We start from the raw sequence: 21,417 nt of genomic DNA on the forward strand, positions 1-21,417 counted from the left end.
GTTTGTCTTTGTCTTCGTGGGTGAGATCACAGAGGCTTTACGAAAAGAATCTTAGATTTTCGTCTTCGTCTTCTTCGGCAAAGAAAGTGAGACCAAGAGGCTGAGAGCATGAGAGAGGCGCGGCTGACAGTTGGTGGCTGATAGCATGAGACATGAGAGGAGAGTGAGTGAGAGTGGGAGAGGAGAGTGAGTCAGAGTGGTGAGTTAAAGAGAGAGATGAGAAGCGGCTGATGTCTGAAGAGATTGTGAGGGTAAGGTATTTTAGGGTTTTATCAATATATATAAGAGGGTAATTTAGTAACTGTACATATATATTTAACCGGGTCGAGTCGGGTCCAGGTTCTGGCTGGATTTTTGTAAAAACTTGGACCGGACCCGGACTCGCTTCGGGTTTTTTTTTTTAAAAAACCCAAACCCGACCCTATTTTTAATCAGATCAGGTAAAACCTGGCCCATTAGGGTTGGATCGGGCCAGGTACCCCGCGGGTCGGGTAGAAATTGCCATCCCTACCCGAATCTACGTAATTCTCTTTGTTCTTCATAAAATTTAAAATTCTTAATGAATTGAGGGTGAAATCAATTCATTATCTAGAGAAGAGAGAGTTTTTGTTAAGAAACATACATTCTTACACTTAAAAATGTCCTGGAGATGGTCACACACACATTTTATTTTAACAAGCACGCACTCATGCACACACATAAGTATGGTATATTTATTTCGGAGAGCACAAAGAAATTCATCTCATCATGATTTGGAACTTGTTGAATCATTTCGTGGATACCAGTATTTGTTGAAAAGCCAAAGTGAATCAGATTCCACTGCATATCCATCTTGATTACAGTTCCAACTAAAGTAGGCATGTGTTCTGTTCTTTATGTCTAAACGCCATGACCATAGCTAGCCTCATGGAAAACTGAGTATGATGGTTATCTCTTGGTCCAACTGCATTAAAAAGATGACATATATGTTACTTATTTTCCTTACAATATGTAAGGGATGGAGGATTCAAATCCAATTCCTCACTATTGGAAGAATTGAATAATATATTAATATTACAAAGCTATAAGGTTCTTGGCAATGATATCATATAATTGGACCATTTATTATAGTTTCTAAACTTAAATTGTGTAAAATCCTTCAAGATTACCTTCATCGCCAATGGTGATGTATACTAGCGCAGATGGATCATACACGGGTGCAAAGACCATTTGTGATGTTGTATTTTATGTTTGATACTCATTCCTATGATACATATAACTTGGTTGCCAAGTAACACTAGCATAAAGAAAACCATTGAGCTAAATTGAGAATGGTAAAAAAAATATTAAAAGTTTGCAATGCATTGGGATTTTGGAAAACCAATGATGATAGTCATATTTCAAATACTCAAATAGAAGTGTATAGAGTACTTACAGATCGTTCATAGGCATGGACATGACCAGCAAATACTACATCAACTTTGTACTGTACGAATGCTTTCTCATATACTACTCTCATGGTTTCTCCTTCCATATAATGATCAGCGTTACTGTTGTACCATGATGGATGCATTATAACATGATAGGCCAAGAATGTATTGACCCCTTGTGATGAATTAACCAATTAATTAGTCAAGTTAATTAATTAATTCAATTTGCATGCAATAAGCATGGTAGCACAAACAAATCACCAAATAACTAAATGCAGCAGAAATTAAATTGACACGATGATTTGTTTACAAATGGGGAAAACCTACACGGCAAAAACCTCACCGGGTGATTTTAAGGTCACTACTCTCGAAAATTTACTATTATCACAACAAGCGGTTACAAGTAAAAGAATCCTAGTACTTTATACCAACCTACAGTTGAACCCTTACCCCAATACCCAATTGGACTTGTTCTGTAGTAACAATATCTCATTTTCAATACATGGCCCTTAGTACGTGACTAACTAATTCAATGCTCAGATCCCAGTACGCGACTTACTCACCAACTTGAGAAAGATGTTGGCTGCAAAGTTCTTCAGTTCATCACATGATGAAGATCACGAAATTCCTTGGTTACAAAACCATACGGTGTACAAACACAGCAGCTTCTTCAAGAGAAAGATGAACTAGGGAAAATTCTATCTCCGATCACAATTTGCATGAACACAACTTTGCTTCACACTCACGCAACCTTTAACGGCCCTTAAAATAATCCTTATATATGTTTAGGGTTGTGAGAAAAGAAAGCTCAAGCATATACTCAAGGATTGGATGAAAATCAGAGTTGAAAATCTATTTTTTATAAACCTCGATAGATAGCTTATCTATCGAGAAGTTGTCAAGTATCGGGCTTCAGTAGCTTTTTAAACCTCAATAGATACTAGATGTTAAGCTTTAAAATCCAGCACTTCTTCACTTGTTTCTTGGATAGATTTCCATGGTTTTAACACTTAATCATGAAACCTTATTCCTTGAAGCATTAAACACATCCTAGATCTACCCAATTACAAGTAAAGTGTGTTTTGTCAAAAGATTAGCCAATTCTATATTGACATATGTTCCTAACATTAAATCACATATGTTCTAACAATCTCCCTCTTTGGCAATCCATGACAAAACCACAACAAACAAATGAACATATGAGAGAAGTCATAAATCACTAAACTTATACTCAGTTGTTAAATATAATAAAATCTATCATAACACAAACTCTTGAAAAACTTTACAAGAAGAGAGTTTATGGCAAGAAGAATTTGACAACCTGTATTTCTGAAACACTTTAAACAAAACTCATCACAGCATCTTAGTGTGAAACAGAAATAATAGATAGCATACAATATAAAAGAATCATGTGCATCAAGAGAGAAAAGAAACAACACATGTAAAGATAGGTGAATAACATACATCAACATATATAAACTCAAATATAAGTACAATGTATGTCAAATAGTCAAAGACCAATATACATGAGGTAAATGTAAAAGAAAGAAAAGAAAATACATAAAAAACCTCACTACATCCCTCATAGACACTCCCCCTATCACAAAAATCTCCTATGCTAACCCTTCCCTTATGTATATGACTACTCTCATATCAAAACTACTCCCCCTTTTTGTCACGAGTAACAAAGGGTAAGTACATCAAGTAAATATCTTCTCATCACTGGGTGAGCTAGCACCATTATCCTCATCACTGCTGGAGCCATCATCACTCTCATCCTCGGAAGCCGGTGGAGATGGAGAAGAAGCAACAGTGAAACCACCCATGACAGCCTGTCGTCATGCGATATGACCAATACGGGTGTTCACCTGACACAACTCATCATTAAGTGTGTTAAAGCAAGCATCCATGCGCATAAGCTGTGCCACGAAGGCCTCAAGAGTCACTCGACTCGCAAAAGACGAAGGAGCGGAGGTGGATGGAGCGATAGAAGCTGGAGGAGTCACCGTCTTTGTCTGGGGTTGTCTCGGTTGAATGGTAGCAGCATCTATGGCACTCATAACCGTGAAATAAGGAGACTTAGGAAAGAAGACAGAAAAATGGTGAAGGATCTACGTGATAGCCGAAGGAAAAATGAGCTTATCACGGGTCGCCGTATTCTTATAGACATTTATAAGGGATAGAATGAAGTGAGAAGGGAAGTCGATAGAAATATCCTCTAAGAGGGATAACAAAAATCGAGCACAAGGCTCTGTAATAGAGTTATAGTGAGACAAACGATGAAGAATGAATGTCATCACCATGTTAAGGAATTTCGGACCTTTTGCAAAGCCTGAGCAAAGGGTGTTTTAACGGTCACCCCAAGATGAAGGTGTCTCACAAAAGAGAGACGAGAGTTCGTCTTTGGACACAATCCCCAAACGATTGCAGCCAGGGTAGTCAAGATGCACTACCTTAGGAACGTGTAGTACCTCAGATACAATATCCAGAGTAACTACTATGCGCGTACCTCAAACGTGAGAGAACAAATGAGGTACAGAAGTATCGAATCCGTGCATATTGGAGTAAAACTCCTGTATGATCATGGAGGGACAGGTGACCAAGATGTCACACAATGACCCCCAACCCTGACTGTAGATGACAATTGGAAGGTCAGTATCGAAAAAATTCGATAGGATGACTTGGCATTCCAAATGAATGCCTCGTTAAGAAAAGTTTTCCGAAAAGTCCTTTCGGGCTTTATCATCACGGAACCGTAAGTGAGAAAGAGTAGGGTGAGAAGAAGAAGTGGATGCCCCAGAACGTAGAGGGTTCTTGGACGGAGTGGATTTGCGTTTGGGTGCCATAGAGCAGACTAACGCAAGAAAGAGAGAAAGGGAAAGAGAGAGAGACACGCAAAAAAGCACCAAACAACAACAATATATAAGAATATAAAGACTTGTAGGTATGTATGCATGAAAATGCATGAATATTTGACATGCAAACTTAAAAATATCATAGGCTCAGCCCAATCCAAACTTACTAGTACACAACAAATTAACATAGTAATCACACATTTAAAATGCATGAAAATATAGTTAAAATGCAAGTGTGATGCAATGCATGATGATTCAAAAACATTTTCACAAAAACCAACCCAAATTTTTTGTGAAAAACCCTAAATTTTCAACAAAAACCCGAAAGTTAGGTAAAAAATGTGAAATGCATGATGAATGAATGAAAAAGAGATATACCAGAAGCAGAAAAAGCACTCTAAGATTGAAGAACACTTAGGTTGGAGGACTGGAGTGTGAGAGAGAGGTTTGGGAAGATGAAAAGACGAAAACTATCGAGAGAGATCGTGGAGAAATGAAGAAAAATTGCGCAAATCCTTTATATAGAAAAGCCATAAAGCTTGATGGATCGAGAGGTGTCGAGCTTTAAAACGAGTGAATTATCTGTCGAAGAGCTATCCAAGATCTGTCGAGAGGTGTCCACAGCTAGATAATCTCGATGGATCGAGAAGCTATCGAGAATCTATTAAGCATCCAGAAATTTTCTCGATGGATCAAGCAGCTATCGAGGAGCTATTGAGAATGCAATAAAAAACAACTGAAGGGGCTCGATAAATAGCCTAGCTGTTGAGAGGTGTCTAGCAACTATCGAAATTGCTTAAAAACAATTTTTCAAGAATAGAAAAACACAGATATGAATGCAATCAAGCATGCTATACAACCAAGGATCCAAACAACATTTTAAGCTCTCAAAATCATCTCTCAACAAGAAAAATGTCAAGCCCATAGATCCAAAACACACACACACACACACACACACACATAACAAGTCTAACCAATTTTATATTTCAAAAACAAGTTAAGACAGTTTAGTAAGCATACATTAACACATGTTTTCCTTGTGATGGCCAAATCACATTGTACCTGCACATGTATCAAAACCAGCAAATAATATTGCGTGTTGTGTGTGAAAACTATTGCAAGATTGCATAAGTGTCTGCATGTTATGATGATTTGAGATATGAGAAAATCATTTTAACTCACACACAATCATAACTATTCGATGGGGACTATCACCTTCGAGGTACATCCTATAACTCTCACATCTCCTAGAATACACACTTGCAATCATATACAAAGTATTTTGATTCTTTTGTTTTTTATTTTTCTTTTAAATAAACCATGCATGGGCATATAAGAGATAGAAAAGAAATACCCAATGATGTTAAGCATTTGACATTCCACTTTTGCTATATTGAAGCATACAAATATTATTTCATGATTGGCGGGCAACAGTAATGAGATGGTTATTAATGTCTTTCTCTTAGGATTTTCTAGTCCTTCCCATCAAAAAGAGTGATACAAGTATTAAGCACAAAAGATTACTTAATCTTACTCATCACAAATACGAGCCACAAAACTCACTTGCTTAGTTGTGTATAGAGATGCTCATCTAAACTACAAAAGATACAAAGTTTAGAAAACTTTGTTTTAATGGGCATCCAAGGTACACAAGTACTAATGTACACAAACACACACTGTTTTTTTATTTTTCTGATTTTTCTGATATTTTTTTTTATGGAAAAAAAAAAATAAACTGAAAAATAAACACACAAAACTGAAAAATAAACAAACAAAAACATGTTAAACAAAACAATGCATAAAACTAGACTAACTGAAAACATGAAAGCAAAACACACAAGTAATTCAAAAACAAAAACAAGAAGGGGAGAGAGAAAAAGTGATAGAATCACTTGGAGCCTTTTTCCTTCCACACATTGGAAGAACCTTTTTGTTTAGCAAACCCTTGATCTAGCGGTGAGGGGAAAGAATTGAAACCGTTCAAGTTTGAAAGGAACATGAGGGTTTTGAGAAGATCTCCAAGAGGAGCAAAGGAGGATGGAAACTGATTTTGGTTTCCCGATGAAATCATATTGTTGCTCTGTTGAGTGGCTAACCACTTGTAGCAATTTGGTTGAGTATGTCCAGTTGTTCCACAGTAATGACAAAGATGCTGCTTCTTCTGTTTAGGCTTTTGAGTGTTTCCCTTCTTAGCCCTAGGGTTTTTGATCTCTTTCTTATCCTGCTTAAGAGGTGCTCCTAAGATAGATTTACTCTTGTCTATGTTTTCACTAGCTAACACATTTTGCACACCATTGTTTTCAGATTCAACATTATTACTAGGAGGAACAAAAACAGTAGTACTAGCAGAAACAATACTAGGAGAAGAGAAATCATATCCTAAACCAGTTCGATTAGAAGTAGATTTCTGAAGACTGAGCATTTCAACAAGCTTTACACTTGAAGTCCTTTGCAACTGGGCTCTAACTTGGAACAGTTCTACCTCAAGCTTCTTAGTCTTCTTAGCCAAGAAATTATTCTCAAATCTTAGTACTCCAATGGTCTGATTGGCTTTATCAAACTTTATGGAAATTTCTTCTCGTTTAAGCTCCACTTCACTAAACTTCTTGATGGCCAACCTATACAATTTCTCATGCTTTTCCGAGACCTTGTATAGCTTTGCATAGGTTGTGTGGATGTCATCTTGTTCATCCATCTTTTCAAACTTAAACTACACCAATTCCTTTTCTTCATCCACATCTTCAATAATCCTTTCAGTAGGATTTACAATGGCAGTGAAGGCATTTAGGATTCCATCATCCTCATTGTCAGAATCATCTTTAGGCTCTGTGTCGCTTAAGGTAGCAGCAAGTGCCTTACTTTTCCCAATGGTCTTGAGATATGTAGGGCGCTCTTGTTTCATGTGTCCAAAACCTTGACATCCAAAGCATTTTGGTCTTAAGGAAACAGTGTACTGACCGCCTTCCTTAGCATCCTTCTTTCCTTTGTCCTGGTTCTTGAACTGAGACAAGCTAGACTGCTTGCGGTCTTTGTCAAATCCTTTATCATTGACATTCTTCATAAACTTTTTGAATTGTCGGGTGATATAGGATTTCATCTTAGAATCTTCATCGTCTGAAGACTCATCAGTATCACTGCTCTTGGCCTTCAATGTCATGCTCTTGCTCTTGCTCTTGCTTGATTTCCCCATCCTTGTCAAACCCAACTCATAGGTCTGCAGATTACCAACCAGCTCTGTCAAAGGAATTTTGTCAATATCCTTCGATTCCTCGATTGCAGTGATCTTGGCATGAAATCTCTTTAGTAGAGATCTAAGCACTTTTCTAACAATCTTGGGTTTGGGAATGGTTTCCCCAAGATTAAAAGCTGAGTTCACTATGTCATTGACCTTGGTATAGAACTCATCGAATGACTCATCCTCCTCCATCTTAATCTCTTCAAAGCTTGTGGTAAGCCTCTGAAGTTTCGAACAAGGCCGGCTCAATGAATTTGGAGGCCCTAGGTGAAAGCTTTAAATGGGGCCTTTTATTATATTTAATTATAAATTCATATATTTTTTTCAATTAAAATTTATTTTTCTTGTTTTTTGAGTGGCAAAATTACTAATTAAATTTTTGCATTCAAGTTCAGCTAACATTTCCTTTTCAATTGATAAAATGACTAATCCACTTAATCTTTCTTGTGACATAGTTGATCTTAAATAGGATTTTATTAATTTTAATTTTGAAAAACTTCTTTCTACGGAAGCAACTGTAACTGGTATAGTTAGTAATATTCTAAAAGCAATACATGCATTTGGAAAAGATTCTAGCCTCTTTATAAAATTTAGTACATTAATTGGAGAGTTTTCATTTATTTGCAAAACTTCTTTTAAAAATTTTAGTTTTGAAAATAAATCTAAGCCATCAATATCAGAATAAGTTTCATGTGTAAGAAAACATTCAAGATTAAAACAATTTTTTTTCAAACTATCCTCATCTAGCAATTTTAGTTTTTCAAAATTAATAAAAAACCAAAAATATTTTCATATATTTGAAATTGTTCAAACCTAATTTCAATTGAAGAAATAGCTTGATCTACTATATATAAAAAATAATCAATTCTAAAATATTCTTCAGCGGATTGTGTTGTCTCATCATTGACATTCTCATCAAACTATTTCTTCCTACGAATTATATGTTTTTCACGAAATATAGGCTCTATTTCCATTTTGGTTGCAATTTCTTTAGATGAATTCATAGCAGATGTCAATCCATCTTCTCTATATTTTTTAAAAAAAGACATGAGACCTTTTAATTGATCTATAGCAACATCAATATGCATGTCTTTCGATTGTAAATTTTTACTAACAGAGTTAACAGCAAATAATATGTCATACCAAATAGTCATAGCTAGCAAAAACTCAAAACTTTCAATCTCATATATTGCTAAACAATCAGCTTCACTTTTTGTTTTGGGATGTTCACTTGTTTTTGTCAATTGTAACAAAGAATCTCTTATTTCTAGAACTTGAAATTTTATTGCTTTCACACTTTCAATTCAACTTTCCCAACGTGTTTGTGACAATGGCTTAAAAGTTAAACCTGTCACATTATCTTGTAAAATTTTCCATCGCTTTGTGGAAGAAGAAAATAATGTGTATATACGTTGTACTACTCCAAAAAAAGATATAGTTTTAGGACAAGAATTAGCCATATCACATAGGACAAGGTTGAGATTATGACAACCACATGGTGTGTAAAATGCTTTAGGATTTATATCAAGAATTCTTTTTTGTACCCCTTGTTTTTTCCCTTTCATATTAGACCCATTATCATATCCTTGTCCACGTACATTATTAATATCAAGTTCCAGATTTTTTATTGCATTTATAATTTCATTGAAAAGACCTTTTCCAGAAGTATTATCTACCTTTAAAAATTCCACAAAATGTTCATCTATTTTGATCGGGCTTATTGAAATATCCACACATCTTAGTATGAGAGTCATTTGTTCTTGATGACTTACATCGGGGGTACAATCAAGTATAATTGAAAAGTATTTTCCTTCTTTAATCTTTTTTATAATTTTTCTTTTAATTTCATTTGCTAATAATTGTATCACTTCATTTTGTATATTATGTCCAAGATAATGATTATGGATTGCACCATGTTGAATACGTCGAACATGTTCTTGTATTACTAGATCAAATTCTGCAATCATTTCAATTACTTAAAAAATTTCCATTATTTTTTTGATAGATCTTTTCATTTTTTTCCTTTGAATGCCAAATTATTTTTACCAAGATTTTTTATCACCACTATTATTCTTAATAACACTTTTTTCCAATGATCTTTCTCTTTCTTAATTTGTTCTTGGACATTTTTATCAATTGTTTTATTCTTCAATAATCTTAGTTCTAAATCAATCCAAGTATTCATATTTGTAATATGCTCATTGGTTGTTTCATGATTTTTAAGAATAGAACTAATATTTTTCCAATCCTTATTTTCTCCATTAGCAAGTTGATTTGTATTAGATGTTGAATTAAACAACTTGCAACAAAAACAAAATACTTTATCTAGGTCTTTCGAATACACTAACCATTTTCTATCATGTTTCTCCCCATTTGGTAATTTTCAAATATAATGTGTAGTAGAAAAATGTCTAGAGTTCTTATCTATAGGAAAGTTTAGATCATCAACTCTTATTGGACCATTTTCTACTAACAAATCTCTTAATTTTATATCAATAGTTTTCCATTGACTTGGATCAAAAATATTTGTAGGAATATAATTAGGTTGATCATTAATATTTTCACTCTCCTCTAAATTATTTTGAGCTTCATTATCAAGAATGGTGACATTACATGTTTGAACATTATCATGACCACCTTTGTTATTATCGTTTTGTTGTATATTTTCATTATCTTCTAACTCTTTTTGATGAATTTCTTGTTCATTTATGAAACCTTCACTCAAATTTTCTACAAGATTTTGATTTTTACTAGTAATAAATTTGTCCATAGATCCTTTTTGAGATTCAATTAGTTATTCTCTTTGTCTTTTTTTTTTTTAGTTTTTTATATCCAGATAGATATTTTCTAGTAGACATTTGTAATTAAAAAATATTTATGAATAAATGAAACACAGTCTATAATAAAAAAAATAAAAAAAAATTTAACTAGAATAATATAAATTTAATGTATAAACCAATAGAACCTGGTTTATCAAAAGCACAATTGTAGCTTTACTTAATATGATCACTTTACACTTTAAACCTACACAAAAAAATTAAAATTAATATTAATACAAAGTAAATTATTCTAAATTTATAATTTTGTTATTAATACTCTTTTTTGTGTAGCAGTAAACCTTTTTTTTTTAACAAAATGTGTAGGAAGCAACTTTATTGGATCCACTAACACTAAGACCAGCCCACTAGCAAAATGTGTAGGACTCAACTTGATCCACTAAGACTAAGACCAGCCCACTATCCCTCCATGGCTCCATCCCTTTAAATCTAATTTCTTAAAAAAAACAAAAAAAAACAAAAAAACAAAACAAAACGTGTAAGACTAGAACTTAGAATCAATACTTTAACTCTTTAAGTGGGTCTATTCGGACCATTCCATTTCCATAGCCTTCTAGAGAAATCTAAATTTAATAGAACAAACAAAAAGAGTTAAGAGTACAAGTGTACAACTAAACTAAAGTTCAGACAAAAAGAAGAATAAAAACCCAACAGCAATGAGGAAACTCCTCTTCAAAAAAAAAAAAAAAACCTTCAGTGAACACACCAAGTCTATTGCCAACACCAATTGATGAGTAAGCCAACTAATGAGTGTTTTTTTTAGAATCAAGATGGAGAGAGTCAGAGAGTGAGTGTTTTTTTCTTTCTTTTTTTTGCCTTTTCTTATTTGTCTATTCTTTTTGCCTTTTGTAATCTTTTCTTTTGCAAGCTAAACATTTCTGTCGTTTGTAATCTTTTCTTCTACAAGCAAAAGATTTGGTGATGGCCTGATGGGATTTGCCTTCATGTCACATTGTCATTTCAACTTTTTTTCTCTGTGAGAAACAGGCCTCTGTGAGAAACAGGCCTTCATGGCCTGATGGGATTTGGTGATGGCCGTTTGTAATCTTTTTTTTATATTTAGAGATGAGAAAGTAATATTATATAATATATTATTACTATTTGGGGGGCTCTTATCAGTGGGGGCCTTACGCCACCGCCTAAGTGGCCTATAGCTTCAGCTGGCCCTAGTTTCAAATCCTTGACAGCCTTGGTTCCTTCATAGGTTGTTTGAAAGATAGTCCATGTCTCCTTTGCAGTTTTAGTAGGGGATGTCTTTTTGAACTTCTCATTCGTGACTGCACTGAATAAAACATTCAATGTCCTGCTGTTGAAGTTAGCTGTCTTGATCTTAGCATCATCCCTGTTGGCCGGCGCTTCCATAGGCTTGGTCCAGCCTATCTCCACAGCTTGCCACACATTTTCATCTAATGACTGTAAGAAAGCTTTCATGCTTACTTTCCAATATGCATAGTTAGTGTCATCAAATAAATTAGGTATAATAAGAGACTGTCCTCTATCCATGACAAACAGAGGTCAATGGATCACACAGCAAAGATTAAAACCTAATCAAAGTGTGCCTGCTCTGATACCACTTGATAGATCAAGAATGTATTGACCCCTTGTGATAAATTAACTAATTAATTAGCCAAGTTAATTAATTAATTCAATTTGCATGCAATAAGCATGGTAGCACAAACAAATCACCAAATAACTAAATCAGAAAAAATTAAATTGACACGGTGATTTGTTTACAAATGGGGAAAACCTACCGGGTGATTTTAAAGTCACCACTCCCGAGAATTCACTATTATCACAACAAGCGGTTACAATTAAAGGAATCTCAGTACCTTATACCAACCTACAGTTGAACCCTTACCCCAATACCCAATTGGACTTGTTCTGTAGTGACAATCTCTTATTTTCATTATACGGCTCTCAGTACGTGACTAACCAATTCGATGCACAGATCCCAATACGCGACTTACTCACCAACTTTAGAAAGATGTTGGTTGCAAAGTTCTTCAGTTCATCACACAATGAAGATCATAAAACTTCTTGGTTACAAAACCCTACAATGTACAAACACAGTAACTTCTTCAAAAGAAAGATGAACTAGGGCAAATTCTATCTCTGATCACAATTTGCATGAACAAAACTTTGCTTCACACTCGCGCAACCTTTGACGACCCTTAAAATAATCCTTATATATGTTTAGGGTTGTAGAGAAGAAAGCTCAAACATATACTCACAGATTGGATGAAAATCAAAGTTGAAAATCTATTTTTCATACACCTTGATAGATAGCTTATCTATCCAGAAGCTGTCGAGTATCGGGCTTCAGCAGCTTTTAAACCTCAATAGATACTGGCTATCAAGCTAGCTGTCGAGCTTTAAAATCTAGCACTTCTTCACTGGTTTCTTGGACAAACTTGCATAGCTTTAACACTTAATCTTGAAACCTTGTTCCTTGAAGCATTAAACACATCCTAGATCTACCCAATTACAAATAAAGTACGTTTTGTCAAAGGATTGGCCAATTCTATATTGACATATGTTCCTAACATTAAATCACATATGTCTTAACATAACAATCAACCATGGTGTCTTACATCTATTAACTTTTGGTATCTCACTATTGAACCTACTGTACTGAGGAGTGGAGTAACCTTCAAAAGGGAAAAGGAGATAGAAAATACAAATAACATTATATGATATCATATTCGAAGTCAATTGTGAAAGCATTATTAGAATTTTTTACAAACAATCTATGACCAAGTCAAGAGGCGTCTTAATTAACATGCATATAGGACACTGTATCCAGGAAATAAAATCTTAATCGTAAATGAACTCTTTCAATTTTCAGTGAAATGGAGATGATCATATTCCAAGTTCTTACGATTTATAATACATTCCATAATTCTTATAAGACATCTGAACCACAATATTTTTTCAAACTGCAAGTTTAAACATATACCCTGCTCCATTTAGAGACATATGTGTAGTATAAATGCCATGTTAACAACAAGATGCAAGGAAAAATGTGCCCTTAGCATATGCTGAATACGAAGAAAATACTAATTTAAGACTAATGGTCCATTTGGATGGAGGGGAGAAGGAGGGGGAGTGGAGGGGAGTAGAGTAGAGTTGGCTAAAAATAACTCTACTTCCCTCCACTCCCCCTCCTTCTCCCCTCCATCCAAAAGGGCCATAAGCTCTGGCAATTGCCATATAATTTTTGCTGAACACGAATACTTACCAAACCCGAAATATGCATCCATGACTATGACATTTGCTGGACCTCTCTTGGATGAGTGACAATAGGGAGCAGTACTGCCTGATGCACGATAAGGAGTAGGGAACCGATTTGTGAAGGGCTTGAAAGGTATATTTTCACCCTACAGCAGCAAATATACAAGTCTTTAGTGAAAAATTCACTTCATCAATAACCTTCAAAGGTTTGGGTAATGTATACAATCAAATGGAAGAACATATGGGTTAGAAATTATGAACAATGGAGTTAAGATGTAAATGAACTGAAAATATTAACGTAATGTCTTAAAGTTAAGGATTATTATCCATGTTCATTTGGCAGTCCATAGGAAGGTTTATTTTTACTTTCTTGCTTATTATAAGTGAGGGTAGGAGATTCGAACTATGTTCTCCTATGAAGATAACTGGGTAATACCACTGAACCATAAGTCTCTTGAAGGTTTACTTAATTAGCTTTCCCATGATACCGAACCCATATGCTTTATTGGATTTTCAAAGAGAGTCAAATTTTTTTTCACAATTGTTGAAGTGGCATGTTATCATTAATATAATATTAGACAGTTTTAAAAATCGGACCGAACAGCTCGATCCGACCGGTTCAACCGAGAACCGGCCTTCAATCTAGTCCGGTTATGGTAAAAAACCGAAAATGGGCTTAAAACTGGTAAATAGTAAAAACCAGCCAGTTTAACCTGAGAACCGAAAACTGGCATGGTCGAACCGATTAATGACTGGTTGGGGGTTTTTTTACTTTTCCACTAAAACTACGTTGTTTTGGTCCTCAATAAAGTCCTAAAAACTAACCCTAAGCCTAATCACTCTCTCATCTCAGTCTCACGATCATCATGCCTCACTCTCTCACTCACCTCAAGCTCTCAAGTCTCAAGAGTCAAGGCTCTCAACTTAACTCAAGCTCTCAAGTCTTAAGAGTCAAGACTCTCAACTTAACTCAAGCTCTCTCTGCGTCACGGCCCTCACTCTGTTTTCTGCACGCACCTCTCTCTGCCTCACGCACAGCGGTACGTAGCCATGCACCTCTCGATTGGGGATTTCTTTTTTCTTTTTTCCTTCTTGGTTGGTCTCACCCTCGCCCTTTGAGCTCTGCTTTCTACTTCTCGGCATCTGGGTTTTGGGTTTTCTAATTGGGTAATCAGGTAATGTTCTTTTCTTTTTATTTTGATTTTGATTTTCTAGATTCTTTTTTTTTTTTTCATTTCTCTTAGCTTTATCAGGTAATAATTAATATTATTTTCTTTTTTATGATTTTGATTACTTGATTTTGATTTTGATAATTTTCTCTCTCTTTTTTTTTCCCCCATTTCTCTTGGCTTCATCTCAGATTCCAATTCATGTTCTCGGCTTCATCTCAGGTTCTCCTTCCATGACTTCATTGGTAAGTGATAACTTCAATTATTAGTTTACAATAACATTTTAGTTTATTTGTGATTTTGTGTATGTTGTGGATTTGATTTACAGAGCATTATTGTTTGTGAAATATAGTTTACAGAGTATTATACTATTGATTGTGTATGTTGTGTTGATGAATTTATTTGTTGATAAAATGGTTGCTGTCAGTTTGAAATTATTGACTATTGTTTGTGTATGTTGTGTTGATGAATTTATTTGTTGATACAATGGTTGCTGCTAGTCTAAAATTGTTGAGTGAAATGGAGTCCGCCTCTGTACCATCTAATGAACATGCTTCTACAATCGGGTCTAATGCTAATTCTTCATCTGTGATAGCGAAATGTGATCCTGTATGGGATCATGTAATTGAAGAGTTGAAAGACGAAAAAAGTAGTTATAGATGTATACATTGTGGGAAAAGTTATAAAGGAGGGGGCATCAATAAAATGAAAAGACATCTAGCTGGAATTAAAGGTGATGTGGCTGCATGTATGAGTGTACCTTATGATTTTAGGTTTCAAATGGTTGAGAATTTGAAGGAAATTTCAAGGACAAGAAGAGACTATGGGAGCCTTATGTTAATCTTATCAAGGATCGTTGGGATAATCAATTCTATAGAGATATTCATGCTGCTGCTTATTGGTTGAATCCTGCATTCCAATATGACTCATCCACTCTTAATAAAAGGCTAGAGACACAATCTGCTGAGACAGATGTTATTAAATCAAAAGTTTCAGTTGGTCGATTGAAGTTGGTGGAAGAATTAAGGCTATTTCGAGAGCGTGAACAAACTTTTGGAACCCAACTTGCTCAAGAATTAGCCAAGACATCTCAGCCGGGTAAGATATTGTTTACTTTAGCTAATAATAAAATGAAAATATGTTTTAAAGATCATAGCTCTTTTTTATATTTTTGGGAGTATAGTTGTGTTTATTGATTCATTGTATCTTTGTTTTGTGTTGTATATGGAACTTAGATGAGTGGTGGAAGTTGTTTGGATCTTGTGCTCCAACCTTACAAAAGTTTGCAATTCGGATCCTTAGCCAAACAGCTACCTCTTCGGGATGTGAGTGGAATTGGAGTGTTTTTGAACAAGTACATACCAAAAGAAGAAATAGATTGGAGCATTAACGACTTAATGATCTTGTGTTTGTTCATTATAACTACCGATTGAAAGAAATGTATATATTATATAATCTCTTTGTTTCAATGTTTTTGTGAGGAAATATGAGTGATTCACTGATTTGGTCAAGTGGGTTCTTTGTGATTGTGAAATATAAGTGATTTGGTTACTAATTATTCATTATGTTCATCTTATGATATAGAGTCAAAAGGAAGAAGTTCAATTTTGATCCTATTGATTATGCAAATACCGATAAAACTAAATTTTTGGTAGTGGAAGATGAGGAACCTCCATTTCTAGATCATGAGGAGATAAAGAATGCATTATATGAAGAGGGAGCCTATCCAATTGAAGAAGGGTCTTCTAGCCATGTACAAAGAGGTTAGCTTATAACAATTCTTTACCTAGTTGCATATTTTAATTAGACTATTTATGATTATAAGAAATGATTATTAGAATCGTTATTTTATTTATTGTTCTTTGGTTTTGGAGTTTGTATAGATATGGACAATGAAGTGATTGAGGATGATGATGACATCAATTTGGAATCATTTGGTGATGAAGATGATGCTCCTCCCGGATTTAGAGATAAAAATCATCCTATTCATGTTGAAGATGAGGATGAGGATGATTATAATGATGCTAGTGGTGGAGCATTTGGTTCACATGATGATATTGATTTCAATTTTCTTCATAACAAATGAGGCTTGGGTCTTAAAACTTAGTAGTTGTTTGTTTGAAACTTCAAAACTTATTTGCCATTTGGATGTAATGAACTTATTTGTTATTTTCCATTTGGATGTAAATGTAATGACTAATGAACTTATTTATTTAGTTTTGTTGAAAGTTTATATGTTAAGGATGATTGTTTTGTAATGTTATTATGTTAAATTCTTTAAAAAGATGCTATATACTTATATACTTGTATTTTTTTTAGAGGAAACATATTTATTACTATTGGTTTGTTAGTTTTAGTATATTAAAAAATTATTAATTATTTATATAATTTAAATAAACAATAATTAAATTATTTATGACGTCACCGGTTTGACCATCGGTTGGACCCCGGTCCAACCATAAAACCAGTAATTAGCTCCTTTTTCGGTTCTTTCACCGTACCGGTTTTTAAAACCATATTATTAGAGGTGGACTTATGTGAAAGACTAATATTATAAGACACTTACAAATTGGGGGAGCCAGTCAACTTCATGATTCCCTACACACCACATCCAAGGCTGATAAGCAGCACTTCTCTCAACAAACCTGCTCCATGTATCCCATCTTACATTGTCATGTAAAGGGTAGTTATCTGCATAAGAGAGGTCTCTCGGGTACAACACCGCTTTTGGCTTGTGGGTCATTTTGATAATGAGTGAGCGTTGTATTTGAATTATAAGTTTGACCAATATCCCCTGCAAAAATTGTTCATTACAGGTATAAATGAACAATTATTAGTTAGCCCAAAAGTGCTAAACTTTTTGTTCAATTAGTTAAAAATTACTAGGCAGCTAAGTAGCACACCCTTAGTACAAGCCCCTTTCCAAGCAAAATACATCCACATAGACTGTTCACACATGAAGGGCATGTGCTAAGAATTGATTATGGCCAAGGAGCTAGGAATTGAGAATCAGATGCTTAGGTAGTTGTTAACAGTCTCTGGCACTTGTACTACTAAACGCTAATAGACTAATTCAGAGTATTGTGGTATTAAATAATACTAGACTATTCCTCAAGCTTTCCAAGAATTTAGACTGGGTTACAGCTCCCTTGTCAAGAGGGGGGTGTAGACAGATAGAAGATTTTGTACTATTACTCTCCTATGAATATATATTTTGCTTTAGCTTTGGATAACTCTGAGGTAAGGCCATGTGCAAGGAAGAGTGCTTTGAATACATGTGAAATTGTGAAATAATTAAAATATGCTATTGTCTGTTCTTTGATAAGAAATAGGTAAATATGAAAAAATGTTACTGCACAGGATCCACCACCTAGGCTAGCACACTCATATTAAGAAAACAAGTGCTTGTATGCTGCCTATTTATTACTACAAGATAGCTAATTTTAGTTTTAAGTATTATTTTCATGGAAATTTCTGTCATAGTTCATTTAATCACAACCAGGCTACAACCTACATGAGAAAAGCTTAACAGGAATGGTGTCTGCTTAGCAAAATGTTCACATGCCTTTTTTTTCCCGATATGTTTTAAGTCAAGAAGAAGGGATTTGAACTCTGGATTGAAAACACCAAAAATGCCTTCAATTTATGCGAACTAGAATGCTTACCTATGAGCCCAAATGTGTATGGTACATCAGGGCCAGGTTTAGGAGGAGTTTCAAACCAGAATTTCCTCTTGAAGCGCCCACTTCCAAGTTCATAGTAATATTTAGTATCAAACTGTTAAAACAAGAATAGTTAGTGTTAGGTTCTAAATGTTTAGAATAATTGGCAAATCGTGAGCACAAACTTGTCTAGATATAGATCTTAGAGTCTATAGGTTTTATTAGACAATGCTCAATGTGATTCAAGTCAAGATTCAAGAACATACAAGCTGTAGGAAGAAGATTTCATAATCTGTCTGGTTCGATCGATCGAAAGTCGTATCTGCAGAATTTTAATTAAGCCCAAACAGCAGTTCAAGCCCATTTAGGATCAAGGTTTCTAATCTACTTCTCCTAGTATATAAAGAAAACTCTAAGCACGTTTTTGTGTGGCTTTTCAGAGAGAAAAGAGTGTGCCTCTTTTGTATTTAGGGTTTTGTTCCTAAAAAGCTCTCTTATGTCTTCTACCGGTGCTATTCCTTAAAGAATCTCAATATCCGGTATTGTAGAAGTTGCTACCTTCTCTTGTCATCAAAGGTGTTGATGATCTAAACCTTCAAGGGTGGTCTTGGAGTCACAAACAGGAGAGTTTGTGTTGCTAAACCTTTGAATGGAATCTCAAAGTTACAAACGTGGGTGTTTGTGTTTTGCAAAGGCCAAAAAAAGAAGGAATCCGTGGATTCGGAGCTTGCACGTGGTTGTGTCAGTAAGTTCTACTGATTGGTAGCAATAAGAAGTCGAGCGTGAAGGCTTGTAAGTCTTATTGTATGAACTTCGATTCTTTCTAGTGGATTTGTTTTTTACCTTGAGGATAGCTAGGTTAAATCCTCCCCAGGTTTTTTACCGGTTTGGTTTTCCTGGGTGATCATATCATTGTCTTATTTATTTTCCGCTACTTTGCATGATATGATTGTTTGATTGTAATAACCTAGATTTGGAATTTGGACTAAGTAACAACTTAGCTAATTACCTAAGTTAATTCAATTGTGTTTTAAAGGGTCTAAAAACTAACAGTTAGATTTAGAAAAAGAATGTCTCATAACCCCACCTATATAGCTACAAACCATGCCTAAACAAAGACAGCACAAAAAAGCAATCGCTCCAATACAAAACAACAATCATGTATTTAAAAATTCAGTTTCTTTCACTTTCACCTCGAAGTTGCTGATGTTGGCGTGATGAATGAAGCCAGAAGTATAATTATAGTATGTGTATCTACCATTTTTGCCTTCAACCTTATGCTTTTTCTTAAAATTTTCACACTAATATGTCACTTTATTTGGACCCGGTGCATGTGGAGTTATCCATGTCACAATCACTGCTGTTCCTACATAGTCTCCTTGTGTTATGTGAACCTAAATGCAAAGCATTCACATATTGAGTCAGACAATCAAAAAACGATAGAAGAGAAGAAAATGCCAACTTGAAACCACCCCATTATTTCTATCAAAATGCAAAACAACTGTCAATGTTATTCAAAGGTTTGCTTCATTTTGGATGAGTTTATTTTCATCTTAAAAGAGAATGTATAACTTTTTAAAGTATCACATTTTTTAAAATACAAATATACTTTTATACAATAAATAAACAAAATAAGTTCATCCTTTTTCAAGGTACAGCTCTTGAAGTATGCCACGCGTCTTAACTTTCTTTTTATTTAGACTTTGATTATTTTATAAGGAAAATAATGGATATATGAGTGTACTGTAGATAGTAACGTATAGAATGAAGAATACATATTGAGCCATAGGATTTTTATTTAGGAACTGACCTGTTGAGGCGAATTATGGCCCGGAGGAACATAAAGGGTAGGATTATCAACAGGAATGTCCATATTGGGATCAGCTGACCTCACAAAAGTGCTTGTTTTTCCTCCATTACAAAGCATTGCTGCATTCAAAATTAAACTCAAAACAACACCAACAGCTACTAAAGTAGAAGAAGAAGACAATCCCACCATCCCACCCATCAACCATATGATGAGGACATGGCAAAATGGGTCAGAATTTTATGACCCGACCCGACCCAATCCGAAAAATACCTGACACAAACCCAATTTTTTTGACCTAAAACAAAAACGAGTTGACCGGTGACCTGATTCATGTTTTTTGTGGGTCAACCTGACCCGACCCAAACCCGAAACATTTTTTAAAACTTTTTTTTTTTGGTAAAAAAAATTAATAAAATTAAGACAATATTGATTTAATTGTTTGTTGTGAGGTTTAAGGAAACAATTGAGACATTTACATAATCGCATGCAAATTAATTGAGAGATGAATGGTTGAGCATTTTGTAATGAGTAAAGATTTTTAAATATCAAATAGCAAAGTACATGCCAAGATAATTTTGTTACAGTAGAGTTAAAAACATAAATTTAAAATTGTAGACATGAGAGAGAAACATTCACAAGTGTGAAAATGGTGAAGCTAAAGTATCAAATTAGTATAAATTATGAATGTTTAGATCTATTTTTTAACAATTTATGTCCTAAATAAACAACTTTCAAAATTTATGATATTTTCTAAAGTGTGTATTGCTTAACAATGATGTGATATTCATAAAAGAGACCATATATAAATAAGTAAACAATCAAACTTTAATGTATATCTCAAATTGAAATAAAGTGCCAACCACAATTGATAATAGATTATAAAATTAATTTTCAAGATTGTAAATTTCTTATATGTTTTTATTCTTTGTCCAATGAGTTATCTAATAAGTTGTTTGTAATTTTGTTTTATATTTTGGGATGTTGATATTTTGTAGAAATAAAACTTGTGCATTTGTTTTACTTATCTTTGTGTTATTTTTTTTTTAGATAGTGTGAGAGTGCCTTTTTCGTGACACTCAGGCCCAAGGATCCCGGGCCTAAATGTAAAGGAGGATTTGGTGGACCGGGCCTTGACTCACCACAGCTAACGAGCTGTTTAAGAATCAAGTGGATGCAGAGAATACTCCTGACAATATAAAGAAAATGACA

The 21,417-nt window shown here is 34.4% G+C and overlaps 1 pseudogene; it reads right to left on the bottom strand.

Moving 5' to 3' along the window:
• Positions 1-745: 745 nt before the first annotated feature.
• Positions 746-20,397, bottom strand: LOC115969010 (annotated as a pseudogene).
• Between the last annotated feature and the right edge of the window lie 1,020 nt (positions 20,398-21,417).

The sequence above is a fragment of the Quercus lobata genome, chromosome 11, assembly GCF_001633185.2.
Source record: "Quercus lobata isolate SW786 chromosome 11, ValleyOak3.0 Primary Assembly, whole genome shotgun sequence".
Classification (NCBI taxonomy): Eukaryota; Viridiplantae; Streptophyta; class Magnoliopsida; order Fagales; family Fagaceae; genus Quercus; species Quercus lobata.